This window comes from Callorhinchus milii, unplaced genomic scaffold (assembly GCF_018977255.1).
Source record: "Callorhinchus milii isolate IMCB2004 unplaced genomic scaffold, IMCB_Cmil_1.0 Scaffold10, whole genome shotgun sequence".
Taxonomy (NCBI): Eukaryota; Metazoa; Chordata; class Chondrichthyes; order Chimaeriformes; family Callorhinchidae; genus Callorhinchus; species Callorhinchus milii.
This window is the reverse complement of record NW_024704751.1, coordinates 12,287,952-12,302,995: the sequence shown is the minus strand read 5'-3', so window position 1 is coordinate 12,302,995 and position 15,044 is coordinate 12,287,952. Positions and strand designations below refer to the sequence as shown.

The window sequence follows — 15,044 nt, the reverse complement described above, 5'->3', positions numbered from 1 at the left end:
AGTGGTAGGAACAGGAGGAGGCCATTCAGCCCCTCGAGCAAGTTGTTGTTGTTGTTTGTCACGTCTAGTTATGCTTGTTCTGTGTCTGTTGTGCATTTGTTGGTGTGGTTCACTGTGACTTCACATCATACAGAGATCGATAGTAAGCCTGTGTACGCAGCAAGATCATTGTGTCTTGTTAAACTTGTCACACAACTTAGCTTGTACAGTGTCTGACTATTTTTCCTGCATTAAATCTTCTAGAATTATTGCACCGCTTCGCAAAGATATGTGAACGCAACTCCAAGCCCACGATCTCATCTCCTTTTCTTTGACCGACCATCACTGGTTAAGGTCCCATAAATCCATCCCTCAGAGAGTAATGCTATATTGGAAGAGTTTTCATTTTGCCGTCAGTTTTCTAGCTACTCCCTGGCCGAGAAGTCTTTGGGATATCCCCTCACCCCTCCCATCCCACAATCCCTTCACCTCGCTCTCTGCCCTCGCCTCCTTCAAGGCCTGTCTCAAGACCCTCCTCTTCGACCGTGTCTTTGGTCACCCTCCTACCCTTACCTTCCCTGCCCTCCAACCTCCTGATCCCAACCCTCAATCTTGAGTCGGAATCCCCGACTGTCCAGCACCTTGGGACATCCTCCCGACGTGAAAGGCGTTGTGTAAATGTAATGTGTTGTTGTTGTTGTCAAGAGAACTCCAGGCCCCTGACACTATCATGGAATCATAGAATCGTACAGCACAAAAAGAGGCCATTCGGCCCATTGAGTCTGTGCCGGCTCTTTGAAAAGAGTAATGTAATGTCAATCCCACTCCCCGGCCCTTTCCCCATAACCTGCAAACCCGTCCTCCTCAAATACCCGTCCATCGCGTTTTTAAAAGTAGTTATCGAATCGGCCTCGACCGCCCTTTCAGGCGATGCCTTCCAGATTCCAACAACTCGCTGCGTGAAAAACTACACTATCCAAAACTGCATACTTCTTCATATGCCCATATGAAATGCTTTGCTATGGAATGTAAAGAAGTATGTATTTTTGGGGTGAAACATCTGCAGCAATGAGAGAGCCACACTCAATCAACCAACTCACCAACCAACATTAACAATCCCAAGGTGTTCAAGGTAAAGCTAAGAGGATTGCCTAGATCCAGCCGAGAAAGGTTAATAACACTCACTTCTTACCAGTCTGCCATGTTTAACATCCCTCAACGTTTAGTTCCTAGTGAAAATATCAGCTTGGCTCAGTTGGTCGCTCTCTCACCTTAGAGTCAGAAGGCTATGGTTTCAACCCCCCCACGTTGGGATTTAGGGCTAGGGTCGCTCTGCATAGGAATGCTGCCTTTCGGATGAGACTTTAAAGTGAAGTCGGCCTGTTGAGGTAGATGCTAAGGATCTCGCAGTGTTATTTGGAAAAAGAAAAGGGGAGTTTCTCCCCGTGTCCTCGTCGGCAATTCTGCAAAGTAAAGTGAGTCGTTCACTTCATGGCTATTTGGCAATCGGCTGCCGCGTTTCACCCACAAATACGCAGTCAATTCACTTTACGGTGTATCCCGTGAAGCGCTTTGAGACGTCTCGAAGACGTGATAAGGCGCTGTGTCAAATCCAAGGATTACTATTATTATTATTATGATTATTGCAAAACATTCCGATGCGTGGAATGGCGGGAGACGTTACCGGAGTAGAGATTCCAGTGACGTTCCGGTGGGTGTTTTGCTTGGCAGGTATAGATGTTCTCCTTGACAGTTTTGAACGAGAAGCGTATGTGTCGACAGGGCAGCGAAACAGGAGCAAGTCTGGCTTGGCTGTGTCTGTGGAATGCGCACAGTAGTGTACGGACGGACGGAGTAACATTTGCCACTCAACACAGTCGGATCCAGTGACTTTTAGGCAGGAACAGCTGTACGTTTTTATTACCCTCTGTGCCGTTCCTGATGAGTCAAAGCAGGTGCCAGATGCTGAAGAGCAGATCCTGTTTCCCGAAGAGGTTTATAGTCAGAGCTGTCAGCCAACCGCACACTGCCATCCCATACACTGCAACGACTGTTGTGTCAAAGGATTTTCTTTCCAAATCTCCGAAGGTTTTAAATAGCGTTCTGAGAACTTTTTGACCTCCCTCTGGTGGCATTGTGTGCTTGCTTGACTCGTCCACTGCGCTAAGGAAAGTGTTGCTTCTCGTTGCTACACTTTCGTCTTGATGTTACGTCGTTTGCTGCCTGATGTTGTGGTTGATGTAGCTAAAAATAATAATAATAATAATTCTCGCATTCGATACAGCGCCTTATCACGTCTTCGAGACGTCTCAAAGCGCTTCACAGGATACAGGGTAAAGGGAATTGACAGCCATTTCTCATTAGAGTTCTTTCAACCACCCTGTCCCCACTCTCTGAAAGTCCATCCCAGAGTCCCTCCGGCTCTATACCCTCCCTCCCCACTTCACGACTTACCTCTGTACCTTCGGTCAACGTTCTTTCCCCCACCCCCTCTTCCCCATCATCTTCCCCTAGCTCGGAAGCCCATTCTGCTGCGTAAAAGGCTTTGAAACGCACTCCCGACATGAGAAGCGCGATATATAAATGTAAATTGTATTGTAAAGATGAAACCCCAGGGAGATATATATGACTTACCTTCCACCCCCCTGCGTTCTAGCACACTGCAGGAGATATTTTGTCAGGCAAGGTACACATGCTATTCTATCAGCCTCAAAGCAGTGAAGAACGAGTGGACATTAAGATATTAGTTTTCTTTTTTGCAAGGTCAAATTTTCGATTTGGCGTTTCTGTGAGGATTGACCCGAATGAAAGCATCTTGTCAGGACAGGTTAGCGAGATTGGTTGTAAAAATGTGTAACCAGTTGACTTTCAATTCCTCAGCCATCAGGCACTTGTTATTGCATGAACCAGATTGGACTCTCATCCCATGTTTCTTTGTACTGTCGGCAGGTAATGTGTAATGGGAGCAAGTGTAATGTTATTATTATTATATTTATTATTTAACGTCTCACCAAAATTCAGGATAGAGACAGGACAGCTGAAGGACAAGTTCAACGGTCAAATCTCCAGGCTTACCCTTGAGTTCCAAAGCCTACAGGATGTACAAGGGTATTTTTTTATATACTCAAAAAAATTACGTCTTTTTCCCTGTGAATTTTGGCAGTGTAGAGATGATCTTTGTTTAAACGACAGAAGCCTGGAGAGTATTAAGAGTTAAATAGAGAGTTGGTGGCAGGAATCCCAAATGATTATATGATGCAAATTACCGGCTAATAAAATGACTTGAGACGACCTTCACATCCATGAATCGGCCCGCACTGGGGAGGAAAAGATTATGTCTTCATTCCTGATTTATATCTGGAAACTCCTTTTCCATACCATACTTGGCATTATTTTTTCATTGAAATTGACATCAACAGAAAGCTGTAGGGTCCACAGAGGTTTGAGGGAGATAGTTTTGATCGACCTGATAGACAGAAAGAATAAATAAAATTGCCGTAAACTTCAGCAGAGAAATATCCAAGTTGTGCCACTCAAAACGTCAAGATTATGAACCTCTTCTCCGCAAGTTCTGGTCAGGGCTCCACTTATATTGAGAGAGAGAGACATCTCAAAAGGCTTTACAGAATATGGGTAAAGTGAATTGACTGTATATTTTGTCGGTGAAAAAATTGCAGCAGCAATGAAAGATAGACCAGTTATTGTTATTCATGCGCTGACTATAGAAAGTGTGTTTTGGAATTGCAACCAAAGACGACAGATAAACAGGGAATTTTATTCCGATGTGTCATTCAATTAATAATCCTATTCTTGGCTTGAGTCCTAGATGTGCAGTAGAATAGAAGAGATACATCACTGCTCCTTAATATTAATAATAACAGCAATCATCCTTGCATTTGATACAGCGCCTCATCACGTCGTTCAGGTGTTTCAAAGCACTTCACAGAATATACCGTAAAGTGTAGTGACTGTGTATTTTGTCGGCGAAAGGAAAGTCCCTTGCTCAGTTCTGGTTAGTAAGGAGTTACTGTAATTGCTGATCGCCTAGAAAGCACCTTCCTCCCAGTGCCAGAAGTCCCAGAATATTACGTACAGCGGTTTAAATGAAGGGAACAGAGTATCGATGGTTGCAAATTATTGACTGGTTCGTGCTGCGTCCGCACAATGAAATATGAGGCAACATGCTGACTCAGTCGGTACGACAGTTAGCTAAGGATGAATCCAGTACAGCTCAGAACATTTCCTGTGTTTGCTCCTGGATACAGTCGTCTGAAGGCCTTCTTGAACAGATTGAGTATAGCCGTTTGGATCGTTAAAAGTGGAGGCCTGTGGCATATTGGTTAGTGCACTCACCTCGCAAGCGAGACGACCCCAGCTTCGATTCCCGGTTGAGGCAAGATCTTTTTTTACTTTAGACGTACAACAATCATTAGGGATTTGAACAGTTGGAACTCATTTTACTTGGGATAATAATAATAATAATCCTTGCATTTTATACAGCACCTCATCACGTCTTCGAGACGTCTCAAAGCGCTTCACAGAATGTACAGTGAAGTAAATTGACTGTACGGTTTGTGGACGAAATACAATACATTTATATAGTGCCCTTCATGTCAGGAGAACATCCCAAGACGCTGGACAGTCCAAAATGTTGCATCCTTGATAATAGTCACCAAAGAGAGGACTGCGAAGGTGGGATTGAGACCGTTGATGCTTGGAATTATGTGCTGGTCATCATGGAATTGTCTGTGGGGATTGACACTTTTAAAAACTACTTCTGGCTCATCCAGGCTGTCAGCCAAAGACTGTCACTTACTCTCTGTATTGCCACAAGGTTACCCAAACCCTCGCTGTCACTGACCCCAGGGTGTGCTAAAGCCATCTTAAAACATAATAATTATTTTGTCACTTCAATCCACGGATATTTGCGGGGGACGCTGCTGTGCGCAATTGGCTGCCGCGTTTCGCCCACAAAATATACAGTCAATTCACTTCACAGCGTATCCCGTGAAACGCTTTGAGGCGTCTCGAAGACGTGATGAGGCACTGAATCAAATGCCTGGATTATTATTATTATTAAGTGCTTCAGTATTGCAGCAGTGTTTGTACACTGGAACTCACTGACTTGGGCCTTGAGACACAACACTCTGACTCAGAGTTGAGAATGCTACCACAGGGCAGACTGACACTCACAAGTATTGTATGTACGTATATACTGTATTGCCCTCATTTAAGCGTATGAACAAACTCCCCTCAATTAATCTCAGTGCCAGAGGAAGACTTTGAGCCATCATCGCTCGGTGCGATCAATAACTGCTCTCTGTAATAGAAAAGAGTATCGTGGAGGTAAACATTTATATGCTTAAATCTCTTTCAATCAATAGGAAAGGAATTTGTAGGGGGGGGAGAGCCATGATTGAGCTTTGATTGGAGGCTTGCTGATGAGAAGAGAGGTTCAGAGGCAGCATGTTGAGAAGGTGTCAGCTTCGAAAACAAAACCACGTTATCTTCCTGAGAAACACTTTGATGTCATTTCTTGGAGGGGAGCTTCCTAAGATAATTTAAGGAAAATCGGGTTCAAAATTGAAGCTTGTGTTCAAGAATTTGACAAATTCTGGATGTCCGAAAATCTACACCCGGGTCCGATTTCTCCCGTAAATTTGTTTTTTTTCACAATTCTTTGAGATCTTACATTTCGAGGCGAAGATCTCACAAGATGAGACTTTTCATGCCAATAGACTCAAAGATTATTCCAGCAACGCAGGGAGGCCATTCTTTCACCGTTCTTTTTTGTAAACCGGTATTTTGTAGCAACAAATGCAAATGACAGACTGTTCCTGGTTTGGGTGTTATTTGAGCAGCTGCCACTGAACTGAATTAATTGTGTTTAGGCCTCCAGAAGTCATGCTCTATCTGTAAATTAGGACCATGCTCTCTGGAATACCTTAATATTAACCTTTCCATTCGATACAGCGCCTTATCACGTCTTCGAGACGTCTCAATGCGCTTCACAGGATACACTGTAAAGTGAATTGATTGTATATTTTGTGGGTGAAACGCGGCAGCCGATTGTGGACGGCAGCGTCCCCACAAACAGTCGTGGATTGAGTGACCAATTATTATTTTTTTGAAAGGGATTATTAGCCCCTGGAAAGCGATCTGCCTATTGACTAACAACCGGGTTCCTACTTACTGCCGGGTAAACAGGAGCGTGTGTGTGTGTGTGTGTGTGGAATAAGGAAATTTGCCCAAAGTATTGCCCTACCCTGGAATGGAAGCAAGTTCCTCTCGCTTGCGAAGCGAGTGCTCTAACCGCTGAGCTGTGGGACACTGCAGACTCCTGGCCCGAGTAAGATGCAGTGTGTGTATTCATCGACTAACCCTGCCCTCAGCAATGTGAGCGAGCAGCAGATGTTTTGCTGAAGCTGGTAAAAGAGAACCAGATCGATTGTTACACGGATTTGGTCCCCTTCAACCAGCTGTAGCTGTGCATTCATCACACCATCGAAGCCCCGTGGACAAGGCACACAGCGACATGAGGTGTCCCAGTCGGAGGCAATGCCTGGCCTGGACGTCTACAAGTAAGTTGCCAGAGATACAGCAGGGCAGCTGGCTTAACCATTAGATCAAATTCAACCTGCCTGCTCCCTCCGCTCAACAGGCTCCGGCCTCCCCACGTCCCCCGCCCGACCCACCCCAGCATCAGCTGCCAAACCGTCAGCCTCTCTGCCCCCCACCCTTTGGAACTCCATCCCACAGCCCCTTCCCCTCACTCCCTCCCTCCCCTCCTTCAAGGCACGTCTCAAGACCCTCCTCTTCGACTGTGCCTTCGGTCACCCTCCTGACCCCACCCTCCACCCTCCTGATCTCAACTCCCAACCCAGATCCAAATCCCTGATACTGAGCCAAGTGGGGGGGAGGGTGAGTGGGGGAGGGGGAGGGGAAGGTGACGAGAGCTGTTTAACCTTTTTGTGTACCGAATGCAGACAAGGAGATCCTGTGTTTCGCAAATTCAGAGTTTGACTGTTTAATTTATCCCGTCGATTATTCTTTGTGCATTGTTATGTGCTTCATATTTGTTTATTTCTTTGTTTGTTTGTTTGTTTATGTTTCACGTTTCTGTTTTGGAGTTGTTACGCATTTTAAGCTCTCTGAAGAGCTTAAGTTAATCATTTCCGCGCACTTTAAAGACTTGCCCAAACCAGAAAAGAGGCAAAGTAACGGTTCCACATTTGAAATTCTTGTCCATTTCTTTGTGTTTATCAGTCTGATCGTCTCCCCCACCCACCCCCACCCCCACCACCCCAACCCACCACTGCTCTGACAGGTAGGGTTTAACCAGGGAAAGACTTCATCAGCACTAAACCCACCATGAGATTGTTATAATGCGGTTTTGTGGCGTGTTTACCAACCGGGAATCGCCCTGAGAAACAGATCTAATAAAAGTGATTTCGACCAGTTTCTATCTTTGCTATTTTATCCCGGTTGCGACTTTGATGATGAATCACAACTGTGGAGTCAATGATATGAAGCAGAATAGTGGGCTTGTGTGCAGAATGAACAACAAATAGACACGCTCTTCAGTCTTAACAGATGTCTCAGAGGGGACCTTATAGAAGTGTGCACAACAGCAACAACAACAACTTGCACATATATAGCGCCCTCCGTGCGGGGTAGCGTCTCAGAGCGGAGCCTGACTCCGTGCCGGTGGGGGAGTGGGGAGGGTTGGGGTGGTGACAGTAAGCACCGTCAAAAAGGAAGGTTTTCAGGTGGGACTTGAAAAAGGGGAGAACTTTTTAACGTGTAACATTTTAAATGGGATTGAGAATGTTCAGCCACAGCAAAACTTTTGGATGCACCAAGACAAGAGAACAAAAGAATCTGGATTTTGGGGCAAATTTCAGGAACAGACATCGGGAAGATGTTTTCACCCAGAGGATGATTCCTGAACAGATTACTGAGGAAAGGTGGTTGAGGCCGGGAACTTGGACTCATTTAAAGAAAACCAGCTCGAGGCTGTGATGGGAGGGTGAGATGAATTGGGAGGAAGTCCTGCCCAATGTGGAGTCCTGTAGCTCAGTGGTTAGAATACTCGCCCCACAAATGAGAGGACCTGGGTTCGATTCCTGGGCAGGGCGAAGCGTTAGGCAAGTCTCCTGTATAATTCTACGAAGGGGGTTCTCGATTTGAAGCGATCCTGTGATGATCTCGTGAGGTCTTTGGTTCTCGAACACTACCAGCCAACAACAACTTGCATTTATACAGTGCTCTCCACGTCGGGCGGTGTCCCAGAGCGCTTAACAATGTCGGAACCCGATGCTGAGCCAGGGGGAGGGGTGAGATGACCATAAGCGCGGTCGAAGAGGTGAATCAAGCCTATTTTGGGAAGCCACGTTCAGTGAAGTACATCTGACTGTGCAGACAGGATGAGGGGCCTAATTGTTTTGCCTGCGAGTGTCAACATTGCGTTATAAATGTCACATTTCCCCGGAGATCCTGGGTTCTCTGAGCAAAGAAAAACTACAACATCAGTGTTGTCACAAATCATATTGTTACGGGCTATGATTAATGGTTCCTCCAGAGTGAGCCATTGGAGGATACGGTGGAAGTGACTTTCCTCTGGCTGCTCGTTAAGAGGCTGAATCATCAGCAGTTTGCAGTGGGTGAAGCAGAACCAGCAGTTTACACAACATGTCAAGGTCGTGACTGACGGTGTTGATGGCACTCCCCGTGTTTGAGATCACCACTTGGGCTAAGGCATTGATCGTATGATACAAGGCGCAACATAAGGATGAAAGCCATCGGGCAAATTTATTTTGCTTTAAAACCGTAATCGCGTGAAGATGTTCGTCAATGCAATTTTCCATCGAAAACTTTGGCAACTGGTAATAATAATAATAATAGCAATAATCCTTGCATTTGACATAGCGCCTTATCTCGTCTTTGAAACGTCCCAAAGAACACACATAAGGAGATAGAAGTGGATTGACTGTATATATTGTGGGCAAAACACGGCAGTCAATTTCTGCACAGCAGTGCATGACAGCTTCTGAAAGAGAAAACGTATTTTAGTTAGAACCATTGTTTTTATTGCAAATACATTCTATTCTGATGAATGATTTTCATGGAACATTTTTAATGCTTTAGTAATGCTGCATAATTTGAATGCACTTGAGTACACGTCGCTTTACAGTGTATTCTGTGAAGCGCTTTGAGACGTCTCAAAGACGTGATAAGGCGCTATATCAAATGCAAGGATTATTATCATTTTATTACATGATTTATACAAGCACAGTTCAGATTCTGGGTCAGGATCCCAATGAACCGTTCATTCCCCTGGTATAAAATTCCTGATCTCGGATCTAATGTTAATTCAAAATCTCAAGATGAGCACAAATGCTCAGCACAGAAAAATAAAGTCAACCTGCTGCCACATTCCCTCTCGAGAGACCAACACACTTTGACAACCTTATTTTTTTGTATAAAGTACATTTTTTATATTACAGGCTCTTTAATCACCAGCCATCAAGGAACTGGGTTGATAAAATGGCCTGATTGGTGATTAAATGGGCTGCGGACAAGGATTAGCAAATTCGCTATTTTAATCTGCAAACCACATAAATTGGGGATTGATGCGTCAAAATACCTTTGTGAAAGAGTTTTGCGTTCATAAAAACTTCACTCTTATTATTAATAACAATCCTTGCTTTTGATAAAGCTCCTTTCACATTGACAGTGACGGGTGTTCACAGTGTTTTGCCTGTTCCACACCAGGGGAAATGAATACTTCATTTCAGTATAGGAGCAGCAAAATAAACATTGCAATTTCACTCAGTAATAACAAATGAAAATATGCACATCATTGCCAAATACAATGAGAGACCAGAAGATCAGGCCTATCTCTCCGACCTGCTTAACCCCCCCACACTCCACCACCCGCTGCCTCCGCTCTGCCAGCTCTGACCTCCTGTTTTGTCTCTCGTCTCCTCCTCTCCATCATCGGTGGCCGTGCCTTCAGCCACTACGCCCTGAAACTCTGGAACTCTCTCCCTCAATCCCTCCGCCTTGCCCCCTCCCTCCCCAAATCCTGCCTAAAGACCTTCATTTTTGATCGTGCTCCCCTCCCAACACCCCCAACGCCCCCTCTCCCCCTGGCTTGGGGTCAGACTCCGCCACTGTAAAGCATTCCGGGATGCTACCTACCTGGCACTTTATAAACACGAGTTGTTGTTGAGATGTGACTTTAGGTGTAGAACTTCGAAATACCAGTTACTGCTGTTTGATCATCTTTGCCCACAAAATACACAATCAATTCACTTTACGGTGTCGTCTGTGAAGTGCTTTGAGACGTCTCGAAGACGTGATGAGGCGCTTTTTCAAATGCAAGGATTATTATTATTATCATGATTATTATTATTATTATTATTACTATTATACCTTCAGTGTAAAGCAAGTGGCTTGTAGTGGAGACACTGGAGTGAGTGGAAAAGAATAATGAGATATCAGACACGTGGCGATATTGAACGTCACCTAATGTAATGATGGGAGATCGAGCTGGGTATCTGCACCTAACACACTCACTCCTCTGCTGCAAGTGGCAAGAATAACTGCTGCTGACTGCCTATATGCAAATGCAGCCGTTAGCCTGATTTATTGCTGATTAACCCGGGGTTGGCACTGACAGATTGGTGCTTGTCTCCCACATCTTGCTGAGCCACAACTTCATCAATAAAGTGTTGTTTTTTCTTAAATCCAGCAGAGCTTGCGCTTTGAAACGTCTCTGTTATGTTTCTCTCTCTCCTTTTATACGAAGACTTGCTCCGAACACAAGCTCTCTCTCCCTGGCAGGTCAGGTCAGGTTGGTTGCGTGAATCCACCTTGTGCTGCAAGTGATGGGTTCAGCTCGGGTCGAAGAGGAAGTTCTTCAGCTACGACCTGAAGATGGGGAATGAGGGGACGAGGGATAGAGGGACAGAGGTCCAGAGTTTCTGTATACTCTTAAAGAATGCCGATGGTTTTTGGGCATGTCTAGGACCAGAAAAAAAAATTTGTTCTGTTGAATCCCTCAATCTGGATGCCTTCACTGGATAAATTATTTACTATTTCCAAGGTTAAAAGTTACAACAATAACTGCCTGTATAAATGCCGTCTATGTTAGGGGTAAAATCCTGTGTGATGGAGGTTTCATAAATCGTACTCTCACAAGGGACATGATTCATTACACCTCTGTTTTTACTTTCCCTTTATGAAATAAATCACAAACGGTAGAAAAAAAAGTTATTACTATGTGGCTGAGGGATATTTATGATGCACAGTGGATGGTCAAATCACACAAGTGAAAATAAAACGGGTTATATATACACACGTGAATAATCACTTAGCAGATGGCAGTTGCCTGAGTACTCGAGAATTAATTTAACTGTAGACTATTTAACTGTCAATCATTCAAGGTATTAAGGGATACTGGGCGAGGGCGGGGAATTGGACTTGAGGTACAGATCAGCCATGATCTTATAGATTGGCAGAACAGGCTCGAAGGGCTGAATGGCCTCCTCCTGTTTCTAAGTTTCTGTGTTTCTATCACACAGGAAACCTTCCAGTGAAACAGAATTTCAAGCGTTTGAAACAAGTTTTATGAGTTTTCCACGATTCATACCTGTATTCTGGTATTCTGTCCTCAGTAATAATATTCTCGATCGCACTGTAAATTTCCTGCCAGGTGTCAGAACACAGGTACGATTTTTGTTTTGAATGAAACAATAGAGTTAATCATTGATGCTGGAATGTCAGTTTAAGACTCAGCAAATATTATTAAAGGATTATTATCTATTGATCGTGACTTTGGTGTTTGACAGTTTGACTATAGTACACAAGTGCAATCTATACATTGAGTGAGATTTGTGGATGATGTGATAAGATTCCATATCAAATACAAGGATTATTATCTATTGACCGTGACATTGGTGTTTGACCAGGTTGACTATAGAATACACAAGTGTAATCTATACATTGAGTGAGAGTGTCTTTGTTGGCTGTATAAGTTGATATAACAAGGTTTATCCTAAAGGTTATGGATTCATTCCTATTTTTAGACACACTGACTTTATAATAGCTACTCATCCATCCTATCCTTTTACAAGGGTCTTCCTTTCCAAGGAAGGCACCACTGGAACAAATGGGCTGGACTAAAGCTGACTATTGTGGAAAAAAAGCTTGTGTGCAGAAATAAATCAAATCAGAAATAGAGGAGGAATGTGGGATGGACAGACCTTGGCTAGATTTACTGCCTTTTCTCCAATATCCTCAGTAATAATATTCTCAGTCGCACTGTAAATTGCCTGCCTGGTGTCAGAATACAGGTACAATTTATGTTATGAATGAAACAATAGAGTTAATCATTGATGCTGGATGTCAGTTTAAGACTCAGCAAATATTTTACCAGCCGTTCCTCAGAAATCCATCAACCTAATTAAAACACACACTGGGCTATATATATATTTTTTTAACCAAAGGATGAGTCACTAAGCTTAGCAGAAACGAGGCAAAAAGTAAAGATCCACTCACAACGCAGTTGTGAGACCAGTTGTTTGCAATTCCGGGTTCAGTTTTGGGCACCCAGTAATTGGAAGGATATGCTAACCTTGAAGGATATACTGCAACAGTCACTAGTGTGATATCTAGGCTGCAAGGGCTTAGCTGTCAGGATGGGAGGCTTGGTTCATTGGTCTTATATTCCTAGTTCAAAGTCGGCGCTTAATAATAATAATAATATTAACAATAATAATCCTTGCATTTGGTATAGCCTTGTTAGTAGGTCTCAAAGCATTCACAGGATTAACTGTGAACTGGAGGACTGTATTAATAATATTAATATTAATTGTATTAATTGACTTTGACTGTACATACAGTAAAATATACAGTCAATTCAAAATACACAGTCACTACACTTTACAGTATATTCCTGTGAAGCGCTTTGAGACGTCTCAAAGATGTGATAAGCCTCTATATCAAATGCAAGGACTATTATTATTATTGTTGTTGTTGTTATTATCATTATCACTATTGTTGTTATTGTTATTATTATCATTATCTGTGAAGCGCTTTGAGACGTCTGGAAGACGTGAAAAGCTCTATATCAAATGCAAGGATTGTTATTATTGTTATTATTATCATCATTATTCTTATTGTGCGCTCTTTCCTCTCCACCCATTCTCTTTTTGAACCCCTTCAGTCAGGTTTCCGTGCTGCTCATAGCACAGAAACTGCCCTGGTCAAGGTCACCAATGACATCCTGACCATCTGTGACCAGGGCTCCCTCTGTCTCCTCGTCCTCCTCGACCTATCGGCAGCATTCGATACGGTCGACCACACTATCCTACTCCACCGCTTGTCCTCCCACCTCAACTTTCAAGGCACTGTCCTTGAATGGTTTAGGTCGTACCTTTCTCACCGTCTTCACTTCGTCTCAACGAATGGCTTCTCCTCCACCCCCCGTACTGTCTCATGTGGTGTCCCTCAGGGCTCTGTCCTCGGTCCCCTCCTCTTCACCCTCTATATGCTCCCCCTTGGTGACATCATCCGCAAACATGGGGTTAACTTCCACATGTATGTGGATGACACCCAACTCTACCTTTCCTCCTCTACTCTCAACTCCACGACCACCGATGTCCTGACAGCTGCCTGTCCGACATCGAGTCCTGGACGAGAGACAACTTTCTTCAGCTCAACGTGCAAAAAACCGAGGCCCTCCTGATTGGCTCACGTCAGCGCCTCCGCACCTCAGGCGCTGACACCATCAGCATCCAAGGCTGCACTCTCCACCTCTCAAAGCCAGTCAGGAACCTCGGCGTTTTGTTCGACCCTGAGCTGTCCTTTCTCCCTCACATCCGCACCACAACTGGCACCGCCTTCCATCACCTCCGGAATATCGCCAGATTACGGCACTACCTCACCCCTCACGCGGCTGAAACTCTGGTTCACGCCTTTGTCACCTCAAGGCTGGACTATGGGAACTCTCTCCTCGCCGGCCTTCCCGGCCCTCCCTCCACACTGCAGGTCATTCAGAACTCTGCAGCTCGTGTACTGTCCCGCACCAGACACCGCGACCACATCACTCCCACCCTCGCCCTCACCCTCGCCCTCGCTCCCCTCCACTGGCTCCCCATCCCCCAGAGGATTGATTTCAAGATCCTCATCCTCACCTACAAGGCCATTCACGGCCTCGCTCCCTCCTACCTCTCCAACCTACTATCCCCCTACCTACCTGCCCGTACCCTCCGTTCCTCTGGCTCCGGTCTGCTCCACATCCCCCGCCCCAACCGCCCGACCATCGGTGGCCGGGCCTTCAGCCTCTCAGCCCCGAGGCTCTGGAACTCCATCCCCCAGTGCCTTCGCCGCCTCTTCCCTTTCCTCCTTCAAGGCCGGTCTCAAAACCTTTCTCTTTGACCTTCAGCCTTCAGCTCCCCTCTCGACTCTCTTCCTCCTCCTCGCTCCCTCCCTTCCCTCCCCTCACCCTGACCATTTCCCCCCTCCTCGCTCTCTCCCTTCCCTCCCCTCACCCTGACCATTTCCCCCCTGCTCGGGTCATGACCCAACTGTGCAGCGCCTTGGGACGTCCTCCTGACGTGAAAGGCGCTCTATAAATGGAATCTTGTTGTTGTTGTTGTATTGTTGTTATTTTTATTATTATTATCATTATTATTGTTATTATTATCATCATTATCGTTGTTGTTGTTGTTATTTTTATGATTATCATTATTGTTATTATTATTTTTATTATTATTGTTATTATTATTGTTATTATTATCATTGTTATTGTTATTATTATTACCATAATTATCAGCATTGTTACTGTTGTTGTTGTTGATCTCCTCCAGTGGAGCATTGGATTGAATGACAAATGCTGCCTACAGACCCGCCCACCTCCCGTGCCGTGATTGGTTGCTTCGCCCGCCTGTCACTCAGCCCGGGGCCGCGTTGCGATTGGATGTCGGCGCTGTCAATCACTCTCCCCGCCCCCCCCACCGGCCCCTTTCCTGACGTCACGCCAGGTGCGCCGGTTTGTG

The 15,044-nt window shown here is 44.9% G+C and overlaps 1 long non-coding RNA gene across 3 annotated transcripts in view; it reads left to right on the top strand.

Annotated features, from left to right (window-relative positions):
* The window catches only part of LOC121849796, a 17,391-nt gene extending 2,396 nt beyond the window's left edge, over positions 1–14,995 (top strand). For 2 of the 3 annotated variants that reach the window (XR_006085355.1, XR_006085356.1), the window contains exon 3: positions 11,568–12,137. This is a non-coding gene — a long non-coding RNA (uncharacterized LOC121849796). Of the gene's footprint in view, positions 1–11,567; positions 12,138–14,855 lie in introns of those variants that run through there. The other variant, XR_006085357.1, reaches the window with a different exon arrangement.
* The last annotated feature ends 49 nt before the right edge of the window (positions 14,996–15,044 follow it).